The sequence below is a fragment of the Miscanthus floridulus genome, chromosome 9 (genome assembly GCF_019320115.1).
Source record: "Miscanthus floridulus cultivar M001 chromosome 9, ASM1932011v1, whole genome shotgun sequence".
Lineage (NCBI taxonomy): Eukaryota > Viridiplantae > Streptophyta > Magnoliopsida > Poales > Poaceae > Miscanthus > Miscanthus floridulus.
This window is the reverse complement of record NC_089588.1, coordinates 69985779-70006236: the sequence shown is the minus strand read 5'-3', so window position 1 is coordinate 70006236 and position 20458 is coordinate 69985779.

Below are 20458 nucleotides of genomic sequence, written 5' to 3'. Positions count from 1 at the left end.
GAAGGATTAGAAGGTCTCGTGCCTACGCTCAAGTTTGGTTCGGAGATGGAATCTACGCTGCACTACGCCAACTCTGATGATGACCCGTGAAGGAGGAGCCTTCACTCGATAGTCTTCTGCTAGATTAACTCTGTAATAGGTGTGTTCCCCCGTGATGTAATATCTTGTATTCTTGTAATCTTACGATGTATGACTATGATATCGACTGATATATGATAATATGATGGAATCAACTATTGGTTTCATCATATTATAATTCATTCTGTGGATTTTCCCTTCGTGGAAAATTGAGGATGTTTCACTACTAGTACCTACTACTACTCTCTACTACTACTACTACTCTACTACTCAGTACTACTCAGTACTACTACTACTACCTACAACTGCTGGCTGCTCCTATATACTCCTCCTCCTCCTCCTCCTATATACTACTACTACTCCTACAACTGCTAGTTGCTCCTACTACTAATCTACTCTCTACTACTAGATGCCTGCCTCGGTTAAGTTTCCTGTAGTTGTGACTCTTACTCTATGCATGCTGTGGATCTGGTGTGATCACGGTTCCGGCTGAGAAATAAAATCATTTCCAAAAGCAATTCATTTCCCAGTCAAACCATGATCGCACCGGATTTACTCTACTTTGATTGAATTTGAGCTTCTCTATGGCAAATGCAATGATGAATTGTTTAAACTTTTAAAAATGTGCTGAGACAGTGGCATTTGCAATGATGTGAACCCTTTTATGCTGAGGCACAGCTATGATGATCAAATGCCCCCTACTAGTAATAAGCTCCTAAACTAGCATGGCTTGTATACAAGCAACAAGTTTAGAAGCGATGTGATGACATTGGGGTGAATCTGAGCCAACTATGTATACAATTTTGCTCTAAATTCTTAAATTTTGTACTTTTCTTGTATAATTTTGTACTTTCCTTCACTTTTTGTGTCCCTACTCCCAATGTAAATGAGAAAAGGATGTAATCTTGTTTTCAAATGAATATATATAATAAATGATTTCTTTATATATGTTTTGAGATGAATATAGCATTGTGTTTATATAATTATGAAATGTCCATATAACTCTCTCTTCGTCATAGCTACCAATGTCGATTGAGGCTACTGAAAATTGGTGTGAGGCTACTCCTAATGCGAGCGATGATGAAGGCTCATCATTAGACGGGAGCACCTCGTATGAGAGCGAGGATCCAACACCGAGGTCGGTGAAGAGACCTCATGGAGAGGAAGAAGATGATCCGGACTTTGATCCGAAGGGTGAGGCATGAGGTTCTCGTGCGGAGCCACAAGTGCCTCTAGAAGATGATACCGAAGCCCCAAGGCGCAAGGTACGTAGATGAAGTAGTGCACATTAATTGACACAACATTCAGGGGCCTCGCGCAAATATATAACTAATGCAAGTTCTTGTAGTCGATAGGTACTGCTTGTGCCTTTTGGTTTGGAGTACCCCAACGATGAAGAAGGGGCGGAGGAAGCACCAGACATGAAGAGGGGCCAACACGGGAGGCACCAGATACGCAAGAAAGTGCATGCGATATACAAGGTAGGGCCAAATGGATAGCCCTTGGAGCCAACGACTGTCATCAGCACCTTCAGCAACTAGTGTTCCTGTATAGTCTAGGAGAAGGTGCCTATCACATAAGATGATTGGAGGAAAGTCCCCGATGACATCAAGGGTAATGTGTGGGGAGAGGTGAAGAGGCGGTTCACGTATCCAGCGGACGGCTATGACTCAGACAAGTGTAAGGGGCATGCGTTGTATGTTGCAGGCAAAACGCTTCACAACTTCAGGTCCATGCTCAATAAGGACTACATGGAGAAATGGAAGACACCCTTCCAAGATTACAGCTTCATCAAGCGTGATGTCTGGGAACAGTTCATCAAGAAACATCAAACCGAAGAAGCAAAGGCCAGGGACGAGAAGTTCTCTGAGCTCACAAGGAGGAACTAGCTCCACCACCACCTAGGCATGACAGGGTACGCCGCTAAGCAGGAGAAGTGGCACAGGAAGAAAGGGAGGCAACTGAGGCTGGGTAGCCAAATCTGTTACAGGGCGTCGATGAGAGGTCACATCACTACCTCTATGCTCATAGGCCAAAAAAGCTAAAGGAGGGCAAGACCAAGTACAACGAGCCATAGACCTAGGAGGCAGAGAAGAGGATTCTAGCGGTTGCTGTAGTCATGAAGAGCGTGTCGTTCGAACCTCGCCAAGAGAGGATGTATTAACCAAGGTGCTGGGAAACCCCGAGCACGGTGGCCGCTTACGTGGCATTTCCTCGAGGCAGAGCTGGAAGGCTATGGAGTCCTGGCAATCTGACACAAGCTCATACCACACAAGGCAGAGGTACAAGGAAGGTCTCATCCAGAAAGGCCATAATGAGGAAGTCTAGGACAAGATCGTGGGGAAGATACATGATGCTTTCACAAGCACCGACCCCAAGATGGTGGAGCTGAGGACGCAGATGTTTCGCTTGGCTGGCGTGCTACCATAGGGTCAACCCATCATACAGGGGAAGATGGTGCCAGGGACTAGACAACCCCTAGGTACTCAGTCGACGACATCATTGTACCAATGACCTGCATGCTCCAGGTGCCCATCGACAGGGCATAGAGGAAGAAAGATGTGGCCACAGGAGTGGCACTATCGCCCGAAAGCAGCGCCATGTATGATAGTAGGCCAATCCCACCCGACTATGCCCGGGTGGACGTGAAGTGGACCAACTTAGATTTTGAAGAGGGGTATAGCTTCATTGGAGGTACTCTTGGGTTGCGAGTGCTATGGATTAAGAGCAACATTGGCTTGGACATGCCAACACCGGCGTAACAGCCCTCACAACCATCGTCTTCTCCTCCGGGTGACCCGGGTGACGACAATGACAGTGGCGGCAATGACAACAGTGGCGATAACAATGACAATGCTAGTAGCCCAAACAACAGTCCTTTAGGCAGTCCGCCTCCTGGCAACAACAATCCATAGGGAGGCACATGGGTAGCATCAGGTGATGTGACACCGCCTACAAGTGGTTCGAAGGAGGGCTCAAACCAATGTCCTCCCTCGCCAAAGAAGCCTACAGATGAAGAGAAGGGCATACCCTGGAACCACACCAAGTCAAGTTGGGTGGCCCATCAAATAGCCGATGAGTACCCATACTCAACTACGTTTCAAAGGTATGCTTTAGCAAGCATAGTCAATCTATAATTCATTTGGAGATGCTAGCTTCTTTTTTCACTCCCTAACATCTCAAGCCCTGGTGTTGCAGGCCAAAAACACCACTGTCACTTTGGCCCCTATCGGATGATTGCCTCGACCACTACGAGCATGAGAAGTTTTTATTGACCTTGGGCAACCTCCTTCAAGAGAACTGGGAGGTAAGGAGGTTCCATCTTTGGTACATGGAAGCGGTGAAAGCGAGCCTGTGCACATTCATCATCAAGATTCTGGTGGAGTACTTCCACACACCCACGGATGGTCAAGTCATCGTAGATTTCCACAAAATGTATAGACTACTGCGGCAAAAGGACCTTGACGTTGCCCAAGTCACCTTATTTGCCCCGTAAATTAATTACAACTTTGACACCACTGCATCGTTGTAGGTACTTTAGGAATAGACTAATCATGCCATGATGACTTTTCCTTGTAGGATGCAGTCCTATGTAAGCAAGGAATTCAGCAAGAATATTGTCTATCTCTCTCTGATGCTTATTACAGAGAGAACCATTGTGGGTTACGATATACCTGACACTCATGAAAAGCTGGTGAACTTGAACCCAGAGGGGAGAAAGAAATATAGGGAAGATCTACTAATCAAATATAAGTATCGGGCAGGAATGTACATCTATGGAGCCATGAAGAAGGTCTGAGGAAATGGGTGTGTCATGGCCGCCCAACAGTTCGAGTAAGTCCGAAAGATACTTGGAACATATATATAGGTACTGGGATCATGACTTCTCATATTTGATCATTTCAAATCTGTATTGTTTGAATGGTGCAGTCAGGGCATCATGGACCACTAGATTGCATTTATAATCTATCCTCAGGACGGAAGGGCCTATATATTTGACTCTTTGCGGGAAACAAACAAAGCAGGGTACAAGCACTTTGAAAGCGTATTTAGATAGTAAGTGACAAAACTTATTCATTTTTAGTTAACATACGTCTTGAAATTGTCGTTGACACTAGTGATTTTTCGTATAGCGCTTATACGAAGTATGTGTAAGATCCTGAGTCCTATGAACGAAGATCTGAGCAGAAAAAAAATCAAGAATGGCACAAAACTAAAACTCAGGCGCGAGTTCCCGGTAAGTATCAAAAGTTGTTTGTACTATTATATCGAGCATGCTCTCTGCTACCATTGCTGATATACTACTTAACTAAACCCTAGTGTACCAATACTCCTCCTCCTCCTCCTACTACTACTCCTACTCCTACTCCTACTACTCCTTCTACTCCTACTCATACTGCTACTAGTCCTACTCATACTACTACTCCTACTCCTACTACTCCTACTCCTACTCCTCCTACTACTACTCCTACTCCTCCTCCTACTAGTACTCCTACTATTACTCCTACTGATTATGTATTGTATATGCTCTAATGATTGTGTATTATATATTGTGCAGTGCGCCGAACAACCTTATGGCTCAGTATTATGTGGATTCTACGTTTGCGAGTACTGAGGACGTGTAGCAAATTCAGCCAAAGCTGGCGGCAGCTCAAGAAAGTACAAGGATGGTGGCGAAGGGAGAAGGTCGACCAAAGATTCAATCAAACAGTAGCGGACATATGTAAGTTTGTTACAGAAAGCGCGCATGAAGGGAATACCTTCTTCAACAAGGAAAGCGAGTTAGTGCGGGATGCGAAGTTCGAGAGGATCAGAAATTGGAGCACCAAGTTACGAATCTCAGATTACATTTTGCTGGACCTCTTTCCTAAGAAAAGTTGATATGTATGAATGACCTTAGTTGCTCATGTGTGTTTGCGAAACAATGTTGAAGACATCTGTAATGTATTAACTTAATGTTAGTTCGTCGAACGAGAATGAATGTAATATATGTTTGTCCTCTATTTTCTGCTATATCTGTTTTCATTACCAAAATTCAAATTTGAAAAAAAAAAAATACTTTTTAAAAAAAATCTGGAAATCATTAATGGAGGCGGACAGATAATAACAGCTGCCTTCGTTAATGTTTTAACTGAGGCGGGCGGCTTTAGCCAACCGCCTCGATTAAAATCTTAACCGAGACGGGCTGGTTAAGGCAACCGCCTTGGTTAATATGTATTAACCGAGGTGGTTGTCTAAAACTGCCCGCCTCCATTAAGGCCACGGTTAACCATGACCTTTGGACCGAGGTGATTGGCTTGCCCGCCTCGGTTAAGTCATTTGGCCTGCCTCGGTTAAGTTTAGTGTAGTAGTGAATATAATGAGAAGATCATTCCTGGACCTTCCTGAGGTTCCAGTGCCTTGACTAATAATGACTGGGTGTTGCTGGTCAATTTGTAGTTCTGTACACTACCTGATATTTCAGGTTTATCCATGATATAATCCGCTTTAATAGTACAAGCTAAAATTATGTATAGTGTTGTGCATCGTAGAGTTCTGCAGATGTCTAGCTGATGACCTTGACCACAATGACATTAATATTGAATTTCTATTTCTTGCTTATGATGATATATAACATTTATTCACATTATTTTCTCAGTTTGACACCTATATTTATTTATCTGGAATAGCTTTGACAAAAATAAAAATAACCCTATAACTTGTAGCCTTATTAAAAACTAAAATATCCACAAAATAAATTGTTACCTACTTTAGTTAGGTTCAAAACCATCATGTATTTCGGTATAACTATATGATCCCAACATTCTCAAATTTCTGCTAATGCTAATGTGAAGCTGAAAACTACACATGTTGGAAAATGGACAACTGAAGTGCCACAACCACTCTATATGTATAGAAGGCCAGAACCTAAAGTACGCCGCGGCTATTTAAGAGCCAATCATGATTTATATATTATCAGGTGGGGGATTCTCTCCCCTCTCGTCGATTTATCAAAAAAAAAAAACAAATGCTCCAAGGGCCAACACTGAGGTGATATTGTCGCTACTTGGGCTGAACAATGAGCTGATGTTGTCACTGCCTGGGCTCACTGACTTCATGGTGCTCTTCATTGGAAGCATGTACGACCAGGTTAAACAGCTCCATGACCCGTACTCTGCGTGTTGAGCCTAATTGCCCTTTCCGCACTTTTGCTGCATTTTTTTCCTATTTATTTATTTTATTACAATTTCGAAAAATAAGTTTTGCATTGTGAAGGACACGCAATGCAACACGTCAAAGTATTCTATTTTCTGTTATTAAGGATGTAAATATAATATATTGCGTGGCCCTATCTTGCATGTCATCATTCCTCTCCCTACATATCTTTTAGTTGCAAGCTTTTCTCGATATTAGTTAATTTAGTTTTTTCCTTATTAACTGCATACAAGCTTTATAAAACAAATACGGAATATTTTAAGAAAATCATGGTGTCACATTATTAACAATAAGATCCCGCCCATACCATAGACATGTGCGTGTCGCACGCGCATGGTCGTTCAGGAAGAGAAAAAATGGAAGCAAGGCAGAACGAGCGAAAGGGTCGGGAGAACGGGACTTATCTTGGTTTTTGTTGTTGGAGAGGTGGACCGGCGAAGGAGGTCAGCGGGCGCGCGTTGGCTCGGGAGGCCGAGCTACTAGGCAGATGGCTCGGCAGTGGCCTTCCCTCAGTGGGAAAGGTCAAAACTCACCTCGATCGAGTCAGCCCTTTCTGGGGGGCCAAGCGTCGGGATGGAGGGGCCAGCCGAGCCGTCGCTGCCACTAGGAGCCTCGGGTGCCTCGCCGATGCTCCGTAAGTTGTCCGACTGGCCGAGGGTGATGTTGAGCCAGATGCGCTCGAGGGGCATGACCTCCTTCCCCGAGGTGATCCCTTAGAATGGCGTCTTATTGGGGCGCAGTCTGCTCCGCGGGATGCTTATCCGATCGAGGGTGTTGACATAGAGGATATTGAGGCCGCTGCCCCCGTCCATCAGCACCTTGGATAGACGTGTGGTGCCCATGATCGGGCTGACCACGAGTAGGTAGCATCCTAGATTAGGAATACGGTCAGGGTGGTCTTCCTGGTCGAAGGTGATGGCTGTCTGGGACCATCGAAGCCGCGTCGAGACGGCAAGGGTGTGAACGGCGTTCACCTCCTGCTCGGTGATACGGTGCTGCCGGCAGGACTCATACACCAGGGAGCCCTAGAAGATCATGAGGCATCACTCGGCTTCGGGGAACTTGGTGTCGTCCTCTTGGGCGCCTATTGACGGTTGTTAATGTCAATTATAAATCGTCAACATATCCTACATATATGCTTAATTCCATCACCAAACATTGGTCCAAGGGTTTAAACTAATGGATTCCACAAGTTTTGGTGAATATTTGTATGTAGGAGAATTTATCCAGAAAACAGCCCCGGGACCACTGTCATACACTCCAAACAAGCTAACCAATGACAACAAGTGATTCAACTCGCGAAAACTGCAAAAGGCAACTCAAGACGGAGTCCAGGAACCACTACACAAAGGGATGCCAAAGTGGTGGGCCAACCAGCCCTATGGGGAGGCCACCCGGCCCACTCCGGAGCCTGTTAGCTCTCCGCCGCTTCATATGCGTTTCCAAGATCTACAGCATTAATTTTAAGGTGGTTTTAAATCAGTTCATCCAACGGTGATCAAGGAAGTTGATGCGGATCGATGACATGGCAATGCCTTGCACCCTACTCCATCTCCACTATATAAGGTGCCCCCTACTCTCTCTAAGGGACATCTCTCATTCAGATCAAGATACACCACAATAGAGAAATCCCCACAAAGCTCTCAAGATGTAGAAGTAGAATAGCTCTAGTTGAGAGTTAGGGAGAGTTGAGCCATGCTTAGGTTCTAGAGAAATCTTTGGAGGTTGGGTATATCTTTGTATCTCACCTTTGCAAGACTTATGCTTTAATATAGTTATCTTCTCTATCTACTTTTATGCCTTTCATGTGTATGGTTAGTATAGTTATCATACCTTAGCATGGGTTCTCCACTCGCATCGAGTGCTTTAGTTATCATATGTGACTAGAGTAGTAATCCGTAGTATAGACATGGTGTCTAGACTATAGGTTACCTACGATTGCGCTCAATCCTACGGTTAGTTGTGGTAGCCCCAGAGGTGACAGCTCTGTCAGGCCATTGTAATCCACCACGTTCGGATTGGTGTTCGTAGAGCTTTAGGCAGCCTTCCCCCAACTATTGCTCCAAAGTGTTATTGTGTGTGATCGCTATATGTACCCATGAATTAGTTATACCCTATAGAACCAAAGTAATAGAGAAGTATTTAGGAACCTTGAACTCACCTGCTATCCTCTCAACTTAGCTTGACTGCTCATTTATTATGTAATTCTCCTATGTGTGTGTTATTATTCATAACTCTTATCATTATCAACACTTACCCCCACTTTAGTTTAGTCGATATACTAGTTAGTAGATACATGATGGTGAACTATTAACTTCTTTAACCACTGTTTCCCTATGGATAAATACGATACCTTGGAATACTCCTGGGTGAAAGCTACAGTGGTATCCGTGCGCTTGCGGATTTATCTGTTTGCATTTGAAAATACCAACAGCACTGTCTGCTGGTTAGCCAGCCTTCGGGGTAGGCTTTAGGGCCTTGCCCTACTGGCCGAGGGTGCCACAGATGTAGCCACTGATGGTGGCACTGTCCTTGAGAGGAGATGCTTTACCTGTCCCCCATGGAACGGGCAGGGGGCCTCAAGCGCCTTCTCAAAGTGCTCGAGGTGTGCACCCTACCCGTGGGGTTGAGGCCTAGTGGCATGGTCGGCTGCAGCCACCATCTCCTCCTGCTATGCTTCCGATCCTTGGCCTCTTGTCGTGGTGACGCTAGGATGAGGAGGGGTAATCACCACCGTCTCTGCCGCAGAGGTGGCCAGTGGCCTTGGCCTTGCTGCTGAAGTTGGCCTGGACGGCCTCCTCGGTGGTGGCGTACTTGGTGGCAACATCCAGGAGCTCCCGCATTGTGCGTGGGGTCTCATGGCTGAGCGCATGGACGAGCGCCTCGTAGGTCATCCTACAAGTGAAGGCATTGATCATGTCGGCATCGGTGATGTTGGGGAGCTCATTGCGCTTCTTAGAGAAGCACTGGATGTACTCCTAGAGGGTGTTTTCGGCCCTCTACCTAGAGTTGCGGAGGTCCCATGTGTTCCCGAGTTGAGTGTACGTACTATGGAAGTGACCAACGAAGACGGAGCGAAGATCGCCCCAGCAGTGCATGCTGCCAGGCTCGAGTTGCTCAAGCCAAGCTCTGTCAAGCTCGATGTAAGCAGAGGAAGGTACTAGATGGCAAATTCATTATCTGACCCCCCAACCCTCATGGTGAGGTGGTAAATCCTCAAACCAGTGGTCTAGGTTGGCCTCGCCATCATACTTGGAGATGTGCGTCGGTGGCTAGAACCGTCTAGGGTAGGAGGCTGCTCGGATCCTGGCCCCAAATGCCAGGTGTCTAAAGTGATCCTAGGTGGTGCCCTGTCCCATCGCTTGGGAGTGTGGGACTACACCTGAGCATGGCATCTAGCCTCGATGGTGTCACGCACATCGCGGTCATTGCCGATCCGGTGGTCCACGGGCAGACAGCGAGGGGAAAGCTCATGCCTTCGCTCCTGTCGGGGCTTGGTGCCCCTGGCTTGCAAATGGTCAAAGCTACTACCGGAGGAGTCACCACTGCTCCCACCCACCGGTAGGGTGTGCATGTCGGAGTGGTCCCCGTTGATGGTGGTCGTCTGCTGGGACGATCTAAAGAGTGTGGCACGGTGCTAGGAGGCCGAGCTCTCAGCATGCTGCTCAAGGGCAACATGAAGGAGTCGCCTTGCCTCATGTAGTGGCTCGTTGGTCTTTGGGTCTGGTGTGTCAGAGATGTCTTCTAGCCGGCAAGCGGTGGCCGCCATGTTGTAGGCTGCACGGGGGAAGCGTAGGGCACTAGGTGCCCCTGTGCGAGCATCATTGTCATTGACAGGGGGCTAGGTGGCTTGTTGCCATGCAAGCTCCTGCCTTTGGTGCTTGAACTCTGCCTCGGTGGCCTCCAGGTCCGCCTGCCGAGCCTATAGACCTCGGGTGCCAGGAAATTTGCATGGCTATAGGGACTCTAGTCTGACGGCGTGACCTTGGGCGCCTCTTCGATAGGATCCTCACCGCCGATGTGGTAGTACATGTGAGGTGGGGCATAGCAGTCGATGTCATTAGAGTCATACTCCGGGCCGTTCCCCGAGAGGATCTCAAGGAAGGTGCACAGCGAGGGGACGTCGGTCCCTATCATGCCAAAGACGATGGCGCTCTATGGTGCCCCATGGCTGACGAGGTGCTCTAGCTCCAGCTGGAAGGACACCGCCACATTCTAGATCCCAAAAGGTAGGCCCGGGAGGTTGTACGAGAAGCGCTCGGGCGGCAGGAGCACCTCGCCGATGGTGATCTGCTGATGGACGTTGGCTAGCATATAAAACATCTGGCAGCGGTCAAACATGGTGGGGTTTAGGCCTAGACCACGCTAGATCTGGTGGGCTAGAACCTCGTGATCTGCTCCTAAGAGGCCCGATAGAGAGGGCGGTGGGGATGGCTCGCTACCCACCGATGCAGCCTCATTGAGTGAATGAAGCTCACCGTAGCAGTTGGCGACATAGTCTAAACTCCCAAAGTTGAGGACCTAGCCTAGAACGAAGGCACCGGCTATGAAGAACTCATAGGGGAAGCAGACGCCGCCATCTGGGGTGGTGCCGCTTGCTCCAGCAACAAGGCGGGTTGCTCTGGCCACCGTAGAGCCAAAATTGCACTTGACATTGGGCCCTACCTCGCGCGCCAGTTATCATGGGGTTCAAACCATGGCAAGCATTATTGTTCAAGGTGGTGTCAGAGTACGTGTCTTTGGTGGCTTGGGTAGCCTCAAGAACACAAGAATAATAGAGGTGACGCAACGGTTTATCCTGGTTCAGGCCAATCAGTGCCCTACGTCCAGTAGCTACTGATCCTTATACTTAAGAGCACCCAAAATTGGGGGGTTACAACAGAGTGTAGAGAGATATTTTATAGGGGGTTAGCTCGGTGCTAATCCTAAGGTTAACTCACCACCGGTGGAGCGTTCCCCTCATCGGAGAGGTGGAAGACAACGGGTGCGGTGGAGGAGCTCTCGGTGCCCCTCTCTGGGTTGATCTGCTCTTGGCGCTGAGCAGGAGCGGATCGAATGAAAAATAGAATGATCTATCTAGGATTCTCCTCCCCCCCTCCTCTAAGATCTGACCTTATCCCTTATATATCGAGATAGATCGGGTACATGGCAGTTTGGGGATGTGTCCTCATATGCTTTTTTTACATTTTTGCAAGCTTTTTATGCTTTGTTGTTAGTTCAAGGTTGTCTAGATCTACACCTAAGTGGTGGGAGTAGAGAGAAAAGAGTAGATATGTGTATTAGAGGAAAAAAATAAAAATACCATGATACTTATTTTTGACATGCAATGATATTTTTGCTTCAATATACATTTATGTACACACAAATAATTATATAAATAATGGTCATGGCTGCAAGAAAATCTACTACTATCTAATATATCAACTACTACAACACAGCCACAGCCGTAGCCTAAGAAGCTGCAGCGAGTAGGCTGAATAATTCATACATATTTGTGAGCATTTATGTAATGTTCATATATGAGAAAATGTATTAAAGGGACCGTAATGCCTAAGAGAATAACTGATTTAAGCTTTTTAAAAACTACTTGGCCTTTATTTTCTATTTATCAAAACCTATACAAGATTATATCTAAATGTAAAACTAGGTTTTTGCTAAATGTTGCAATCTCTACTATAAAAGGGTTTTGCACCCTAGGTTCAAATCCTATCATTAACCTAGTGTCACGGGGTCGAAACTACTGCAAGCATTGTTGTTCGAGTCGGTGTCAGAGTACGTGTCTCCGGTGGCTTGGGTGGATTCAAGAACACAAGAATCACAGAGGGGACACAGCGGTTTATCCTGATTCGGGCCGATCGATGCCCTACATCCAGTAACTTATGTTCCTTATACTCAAGAGCACCCAAAATCGGGGGGTTACAACAGAGTGTACCAGAGAAAGAGAGATTTGGTAGGGGATAGCTCGGTAATAGCGCCAGAAATACCTTGTTGGTACTTCTTAGCAGCATAACTAATGTGTAGCCATGCTACTAAGAAATAGACTTGATAGTTCCTTAATAATTTTAGATATTTATCTGCAAGTGCACAGAGCCATCATTGTAGCATTTCACCCGAAAGTATTTAGGGTATTGTTATTTATATTTTCCCAAAGGAAGGTATTTGATTAAGAGCCTAGTATGAATATGAACTTGAATAATAATGCTTGCAAGTACACCAATGCTTATAGCAGGGGTAAGAATGATAATTTCAAGATAGTGGAGACACATTTGGCATTCCTCAAAGGATAAAATAGAAAAGAAAGGATAAAAATCCTAAGTCAAGCAAGCATTAGTCTAGTATAGTCATACAAAGATTAGTTGATAATCATACAAATTACATAATTAGTTTTAGGGCTGTGTGAAGCAGGTTAGGAGGCCACTGAGTACTAGTCTACCAACAACCTCATGTGACAATTTAGACTCCTATACCCTAAACGAACGTGGGGCACAAAGGATGGAGTGGGCTGTCACCACGTGCCACCTACCCCTCAACCAGAGAGAAGGACAATGCATTCACCTGTCTCTCCATACACAAGCACCACGCTTGCATATATAGAAACTACCCAAATCCCCTCGAGTCCCCGACCCTACAGATCGTCAAGTAAAGAACTTGGGCACACCTAACCACATGATGAACCGTCACCTCAACTTAGCTCTAATTTTGATTATATAAGTTATATGATTGTTTAAGCATAAAGTTAAGTGTGCTATTCTCATGACACATAAACTCTGCACTAGTTCATATATCAAAATCATAACACAATAACTATACTATAGTTCATAAGTATGACTATAATAAAGTGAAGACACAACTTTGGAAGAACCCATATTGATATTCATACCAAGAATCTCTTCTTCAAAGGAGCTAAGCCCTCCAAGGTGGCTTTGCCTTGCTCTAATACAACTAAAAGGTAAAACTAAAGAGAGTAGAGAGTGAGGTGTTGCTCAATGTGGTTTGTGTTATGAGAGGGGGTACCACTCTATTTATGCAATGCTCGAGGCGGTGTTGGAGGCTATTCTTGGCGTGTCCTCGGCTCCCACCACCTTAGCATGCTTCCATGCCACCTCCACAGCAAGGGTTGGCTGAGCAGCGCTGGCAGGGGGTCGGCCACCCCTAGGGGTCGGCTGCCCCTTGACCATGGCCACTCGCCAGCGTCTTTGCATGGCAGGCCGTGGGCTAGACCAAGATGGCTTCCCCGTGGTGCTTTGCCCTAGTTGCATTGATTTGATAGGTGTCTCCCTTGTTCCTTTGCGCAAATCAGCATTGGGAAGCGCCTTTTGGTGAATTATTCCATGTATTTGTGTTTGTGACCTGCTAAATAATGTTCTCCAAAACATGTGAAACTTGGTAAATAGTAAATGCATGTGTTTAAGATTGCTTATTTCTCCTCTTTTTTTGTCTTAATTGGCGGTCAGATTTGATCGGTAAAGACCGTCAATAAGCTCCCCCAAACTTAACCTTTGCTCGTCCCGAGCAAATAGCTAAGTTATTGGTTGTTGATCAGTAGTTGCTACAATGACGAATATAATTCACAAGTGCCATGCCTATAACAAAGTATTCTTCCTCAATTTAAATAAGTTTGGCATTCTATCCACCCTTTTAACTTAATCTCTGTGGTGCTTATTGCTTTTCCAATGCTTAGGCGGTTGCAAGATAGAACGGATTTAACAAAATTAACAATCATTCATTCTTTGATCAACCTTCTATTCATAATCATTGAGGAGCTTTTGATTTTAGCATTTTAAAAAAGAAAACCCCGGATGTCAAGTTTCTCTTAGAACAAGTCATAGCATATCCTATTTACCATATCATAACTTGCAACAACATAGAAAAGGATTATGCTTTTGCAACCCATAAGTTCCAAGTTTTTAGGATGAGACATTTTAGCCAACAAACTTAAATCTTGGAGAATACTAAGTTACAGCCTAGGCACAGATGAATTATAGATAAAGCAACTATTCATCATTTCAACAAAGGAGAAACTAAACATTTTTAAGTCACATATGAGAGTGAAAATCATTTTTTTAATCATATCTCATCATTTTTTTAAGATAATAAAATAACTAAACGAAATGTGAGATACAAGTTATCTCTGTGGGAGTCCTCCCCCAAGCTAGCTCCTGACTTATGGTCCATGGTTCAGCAAGGAACGCTGCTAGCTAGTGGACGCTATGGCCTGATTTGTGATTCATGGCCTCCTTTTGAGCATGCTAGGAGGCTCCCCCCAAGCTTGTCTTATGGTGCCATCAAGATAACAAGACAACCATACTTGGGATCGAAAGTTTTTATTATTATTATCATCATTATTATCTTTATTATTATTATTATTTTAATCAAGGTTTACCAAGCAAGTTTTCATCTTAGTTGTCATCTCAAAGACTTACCCTCATGAAGTTGATAAATTCCTCTAAGGGTCAGTCCATATGATCAACCAAACTCTATACTGGCAGTTTTGGTTCAATGATCAAACTAGACACCATGTCTAATTTGATTAAGGCAGGCTTACTAACCTAAGCACCATGCTTAATTTAAAAGATGTATGACCAACCCCCAAACCGAAATATACCAGTGTAGAGAAAGGAAGCATGACAAGATAAACAAGATTCATCCAACGGAGGCGAAGACATTGAATGGTGAATAAGAAAACCAAATATTTTTTTTAATTATCATTATAGTTTTATTATCTAATAATTTTAGGTAACTTTAAATCATAAATACGAAGGATAACTACTGATTTACCTTCTGCAAGGACTCACCATTTTAAAGTCCAATGACCAGGACTCTTCTCCTTTCACTTTTTGCTTGATGGAGGTACATCCATGTCCGGAGAAGTAGATGCGGATGTTGATGCTTCTACCTGCTATACTTATTTGATCCCTTTACATGGTTGTCTCTTGGGCTAGTTTGTTTTAACATGTTTATGCATTTTAAATCCATTGAATGGGCATCTCATTGTTTGCCCTTGAATATGAAAGCTAACATGCCCTGATCCCACATGTAAGACTGCATTTGTAGTGTTAAGAAATGGTCTCCCTAAGAGGAGGGGTACTTCCTCATTGTGGCCCATGTCTAGAACGATGAAGTCCGTGGGGATGTACGTGTCTCGAATTTTCACCAAGATGTCCATGGCTAATCCCTCCGGATTTTGTAAAGTTTGATCTACCATCTGTAGTAAAAAATATACAGTGGACAAAGGTCCACCTAGTGTTTTATCATATGTTACCTTGGACATGATGTTGATACTTGCTCCAAGGTCGCAGAAGGCGTTGTGGAAGACATGCAGGCCAATTGAGCATGTAATTGTCGGGCGGCCAGGATCTTTTTTCTAGGCAATGAATGGTGGATCTACAAAATAAATGTGGTTTTCCCAACATAGAGGCTTATCAAACCTTGTTGAGACCATTTTAACAGATTCAAGAGAAGTTTCAGGTTGTCCCAAAATCTTTCTTGAATCAGAAATAGGTATAATGGCAACAAGTTGAGCTATTTGAGTTTCAATCATTTTATTAGAGCTCATTTGGCTAGCGATAGAAGAAGTCAAACCTTCAATTTTAGTAATTATGTTTTCAAGCATTTTGTCATTATACATTAACTTTTTATTGATATTTTCATTAATTTTAGCTTGGCTTAATACCAAGTCTTTGAAGGAAGATTGATTCGAATTATAATTGGAGTTGAAGTTCGAATTACCTTGCGGGCAGGATTGGTTGTTCCACCCATTATTACCTGGTTGGCAAAACCTATTGTTGATGAAGGCAGCTTCATCGCGGGTTTCAAGGCAATTGTTCCCCGAATGGCCAACATTCCCACAAACTTCACATGTCATGTGTGAGTCCATGACGTGGACGGTGCCCACCATGGTGTCTTTATCTTAGGTCCACTCCTCCAGTCTTTTCATCAAAAGGTGTATTTTTGCGGCAAGCGTACCCGTCTCCTTCACGGTATTCATACCTTTTTGTGATTTTTTTTCTTCCCCCAGCTTTGATTTGACACCATTTTATTGATGAGAGTCGTGGCTCCATCAATGATCAGGGAAAGAAAGGTGCCTCCAGCCGCTGCGTCAATGTGCCCCCTAGACATGTTTGTTAATCCATCATATTAATATTGAAGCACTAACCAATTTTCAATCCCGTGGTGCGGGCATGCTTGGATGTAGTCCTGCAGCCTTTCCCACGCCTCAGGAATGGATTCTGTGGCATTCTACTGGAAGTTGGAGATTCGTCCCCTTAAGAAATTAGTTTTGCCCATGGGGAAGAATTTGGCGAGGAACGTCGTGGAATACTTGTCCCATGTCTGGACAGCTTCCTTCTCCTTATAGAACCATTGTTTCACCTTTTTTGAAAGGGAAAAGGGAAACAAGAGAAGCCTGACGCTTTCAGGTGCGATGTCCTTGATGACGATTGCATCGCACAACTCGAGGAAGTGTTGGAGATGCACATTCACATCCTCACTTGTCAAACCATGGAATTGGTTTGCCTGCACCATCATGATGAGGCCGGTGTGGAGCTTGAAGTTCCTATCCCCAACGTTGACAACAGGCCCAACGGGCACGTTGGCAACAGCGGGGTTGGAGTAGTCGTGAAGGGTCTTGGCCATGATTAGAGTAACGGATGGTGTAGGGGTGACTGGTTTGACTGTAGGAGAAGTAGCAGAAGAAGAAGAGGTACGAGACCATTTCTTCCTTAGGAGTTCTTGTGTGATTTAATAAGTGTGATGTCCTGCAAATAATGTGAGTTCTTGTGTGGTTATTATGTTCATATTACATTTTTACTCATGTGTCACTGATTTTTTAAGACATTATATAGGCGGACTGAGCCAAATGGATGAAGTCCATCTCTAAAAATAATTTTTTAAAAATGGATCTCTTAATAAGATCGTCCTCTAAAAATTGGATCACTTTGAGGCGAATATCTTAAGAGATATTACTATAAAAAATGAACTGCTTTTGTACATGGTCAGGTGTATTAATCACTTGTAAAGGTGGGCATCTGTCGATACGGGACCCACAGGATACCCCACAAGGGAGAGAGAAGATCTAGTTCAACTAGGATTCTTCCCATGTAAATCTTAGTAGTAGAACTATCAAGTAATCCTACTAGGAAATCTCATTGTAAACCGACTAGGACTCTAGCCTCCTGACTATATAAAGGAGGGCAATGCTCCTGTCAAAAGGGAGAAGAGGGCAGATCATAATCAATCCAACGCAAAGGCTAAGGCCGACTGGACGTAAGGTTATTACTCGATCTACGATCGAGGGCCTGAACCAGGATAAATCGGCTGTCTCTTGCGTAAACCATCGAGTTCGGCATACGCCGAAGCCCGAACATACTGCCCCGGGTACCCCCATGGCAGGCTATCGGTGGTAAAACATCGACAGCTGGCGCGCCAGGTAGGGGCTTTCGGCGACTTTGCTTCCGAGAGCTCGATGGACCTCGACAACATAATTTTCCCGACGGGATCAACTTTCATCTTCAGCTCATGGATCTGCGAGGCAGACAACAACGGCAAGCTTCAAAGCCATCTCCTCGAAGATCCAGATCATCTAAAAGAAGTTTCTATTTCAACAACTACAATGGATCGGCTCACCAGAAGATTCGCGCAGCTCATAGTATCCGAGTCAAATCGGATTTCACGACCACTCGTATCTGATTCGAATTCAAGCTCCAAGGCGAAGTTTTATCCGAGTGCTTTCAAGAAACCGAGTTCTTTTTTGGCAAGATTCCAGAGCACAACCCAAAACAACTCGGATTACCCCTAGAATTCTCTCAAGAAGTCGAGTTCTTTTCCATTTGGGCTCGACAACATGACAAAATCCTATCAGGGACAGGTCGAAAGATTTTTCAATCCAAGATTCGGGATACCACTGACAGGAGCTCAGAAGGGTCTCGTGCTAACAATAACATCGCAGGACTGTATCATCCACTGGCCGGATTCCATTCCTGAGGGTAGCGGAACCCAACTAGTCGGCACAACAACAACAGCTATTTTACCTTACCAAGAAGGAGACTCGATCTACGACACCAAGGCATCCACTAAAATTATCAACGACTCCGACAGCATGAAAACTAACGCCAATAACAGAACGACTCATGCACGAGAAGTGCTCATGGTTCGACGACCGCGGTCACCATTAAATCCCCCGGAAGCACCCGATGTCAGATCATCAGATGAATTAGAATCCAACATATCACCCTTTGCCCAGGGCTATGACGGAGAAACAGATAGTCAGAAACAAGCTAGAGAAAGAAAAAACAAGTTGAAGCAAGGGCGCCAACACCATGCTAGGTAGCACAAGGAAGCTTGGATCAGATACGAGTCAGAATTGGCTGAGTACGACAAAAGAAAATCGCAACGAGAAGTCGAAGGAAGATGCACGGCGAATACGCCTTACGATAAGATTCGAGAAGCATTAGAAGAACTCGGAGCAACTTCACATCCTGGTGAGAAGTATGAACAGCTCCAGGACTTGCTCCGATCGACAATCCCGAGAACGCATGAAGAGAAAGCTCGATCAAGACTACCCGCCAGATCAACAACCCACCGGCAAGAAGATCAAAATCAAAGGAAATCCGCTTTCGAAAGACTTGGGCCGGGTGGAAGCCATGCCGGAGGAAGTAGGAAGGAACATAATCAAGGCCACCGATTTGAACAACTAAGGAAGACTAGGAGCAGGGTACCTACCCAGACAACCTCGCAAGATTGTTCCCATCAGAACAACAGTTGGCCAGAGGAAGGCGCCGAATCTGAATTCAAAGAAACCAAGGCACACGACAGGTTCCCCTGCTTCGCGAACAGGCTCGCATTGGTGCGATTACCTCACAAATTCAAACCGTCTAATCACTCCAAGTATGATGGCAAAACTGAACCAAAGCAATGGCTTAGAATATATTCACAATCAATTGAACTAGCCGGAGGAGACGACGATATCAAAACCCTTTTCTTCCCCATGGCACTAGAGGCCATGCCCCTCCAATGGTTCGATAAACTAAATCCAGGATCTATCAGAAATTGGGAGGATTTGCAAAGAGCTTTTTGTGAGAATTTCGCAGGAATCATTACACACCCAATCACTCATGCAGAACTAAAAGGACTCAAGCAAAAGGGAGGTGAAAGTCTTAGAAACTACTATCGACGATTTGGCGAACTACGAGCTCAAGTGCATGACATAACCGAACGAGAAGTAATTGAAGCTTTCTCTCATGGAATCATGGCTAGATGGCAATTTCAAGACTTCTGCAAAGAAAATCCGAGAAACAATGAAGAATTCAGACGTACAGTAGAAAAGATGATTACTGCAGAAGAAAAAACACGAGAGAGGTTCCTGGACAGAAGCAACCAAGACAACCCGGACAACAAAATCACCGAAATAGCAGACATCAAGAAAGAAAACGTAGACCAGACAATACTGTGGCAATGGCCGACAAATCAAAGAAGTTTCCCAAACCCAGAAGATATGATGACATTGAAAACATACGTTGCCCATTGCACCCTAGTGGGAGGCACACCATCAGAAATTGCTACACTTTCAATGATCGATACACAAGAAAAGATAGTAAGGAAAACACCAAAGAGGACAATCAGAAAAGAGAAGAAGACAACCACGAGGACAAAGGATTCCAAAAACCCAGGGGAACGGTAGCAGTGATTTTCTCAAGGGCTCCGGATTGCAGAAGCAAACATCAAGAAAAACTAGCACTGCGGACCATTATGACAGTAGAACCGGCTACACCAAGATACCTCAATTGGTCACAATATCCTATCCAATTTACCAGAGAAGACCAATGGACTAGCATGGGAAACGCAGGCCATTATCCACTGGTTCTAGATCCGACTATTGCTGGTATGACCGTCACCAAAGTACTAATCGATGGAGGAGCTGGACTTAACATCATCTTTTCAGAAACTCTAAGGAAAATGGGACTACAACTCGCCGGGATGATTACGCCAACAAGCACACCTTTTTATGGAATAGTACCCGACAAAGCAGCCATGCCACTCGGACAAATTACTTTACCTGTTACCTTTGGAACTCCTTCAAACTACCGAACAGAGTTTATCAAATTTAAAGTCGCCGACTTCGATTCATCATATCATGCAATCCTCGGACGACTAGCACAGGCCAAATTCATGGCAATACCACATTATC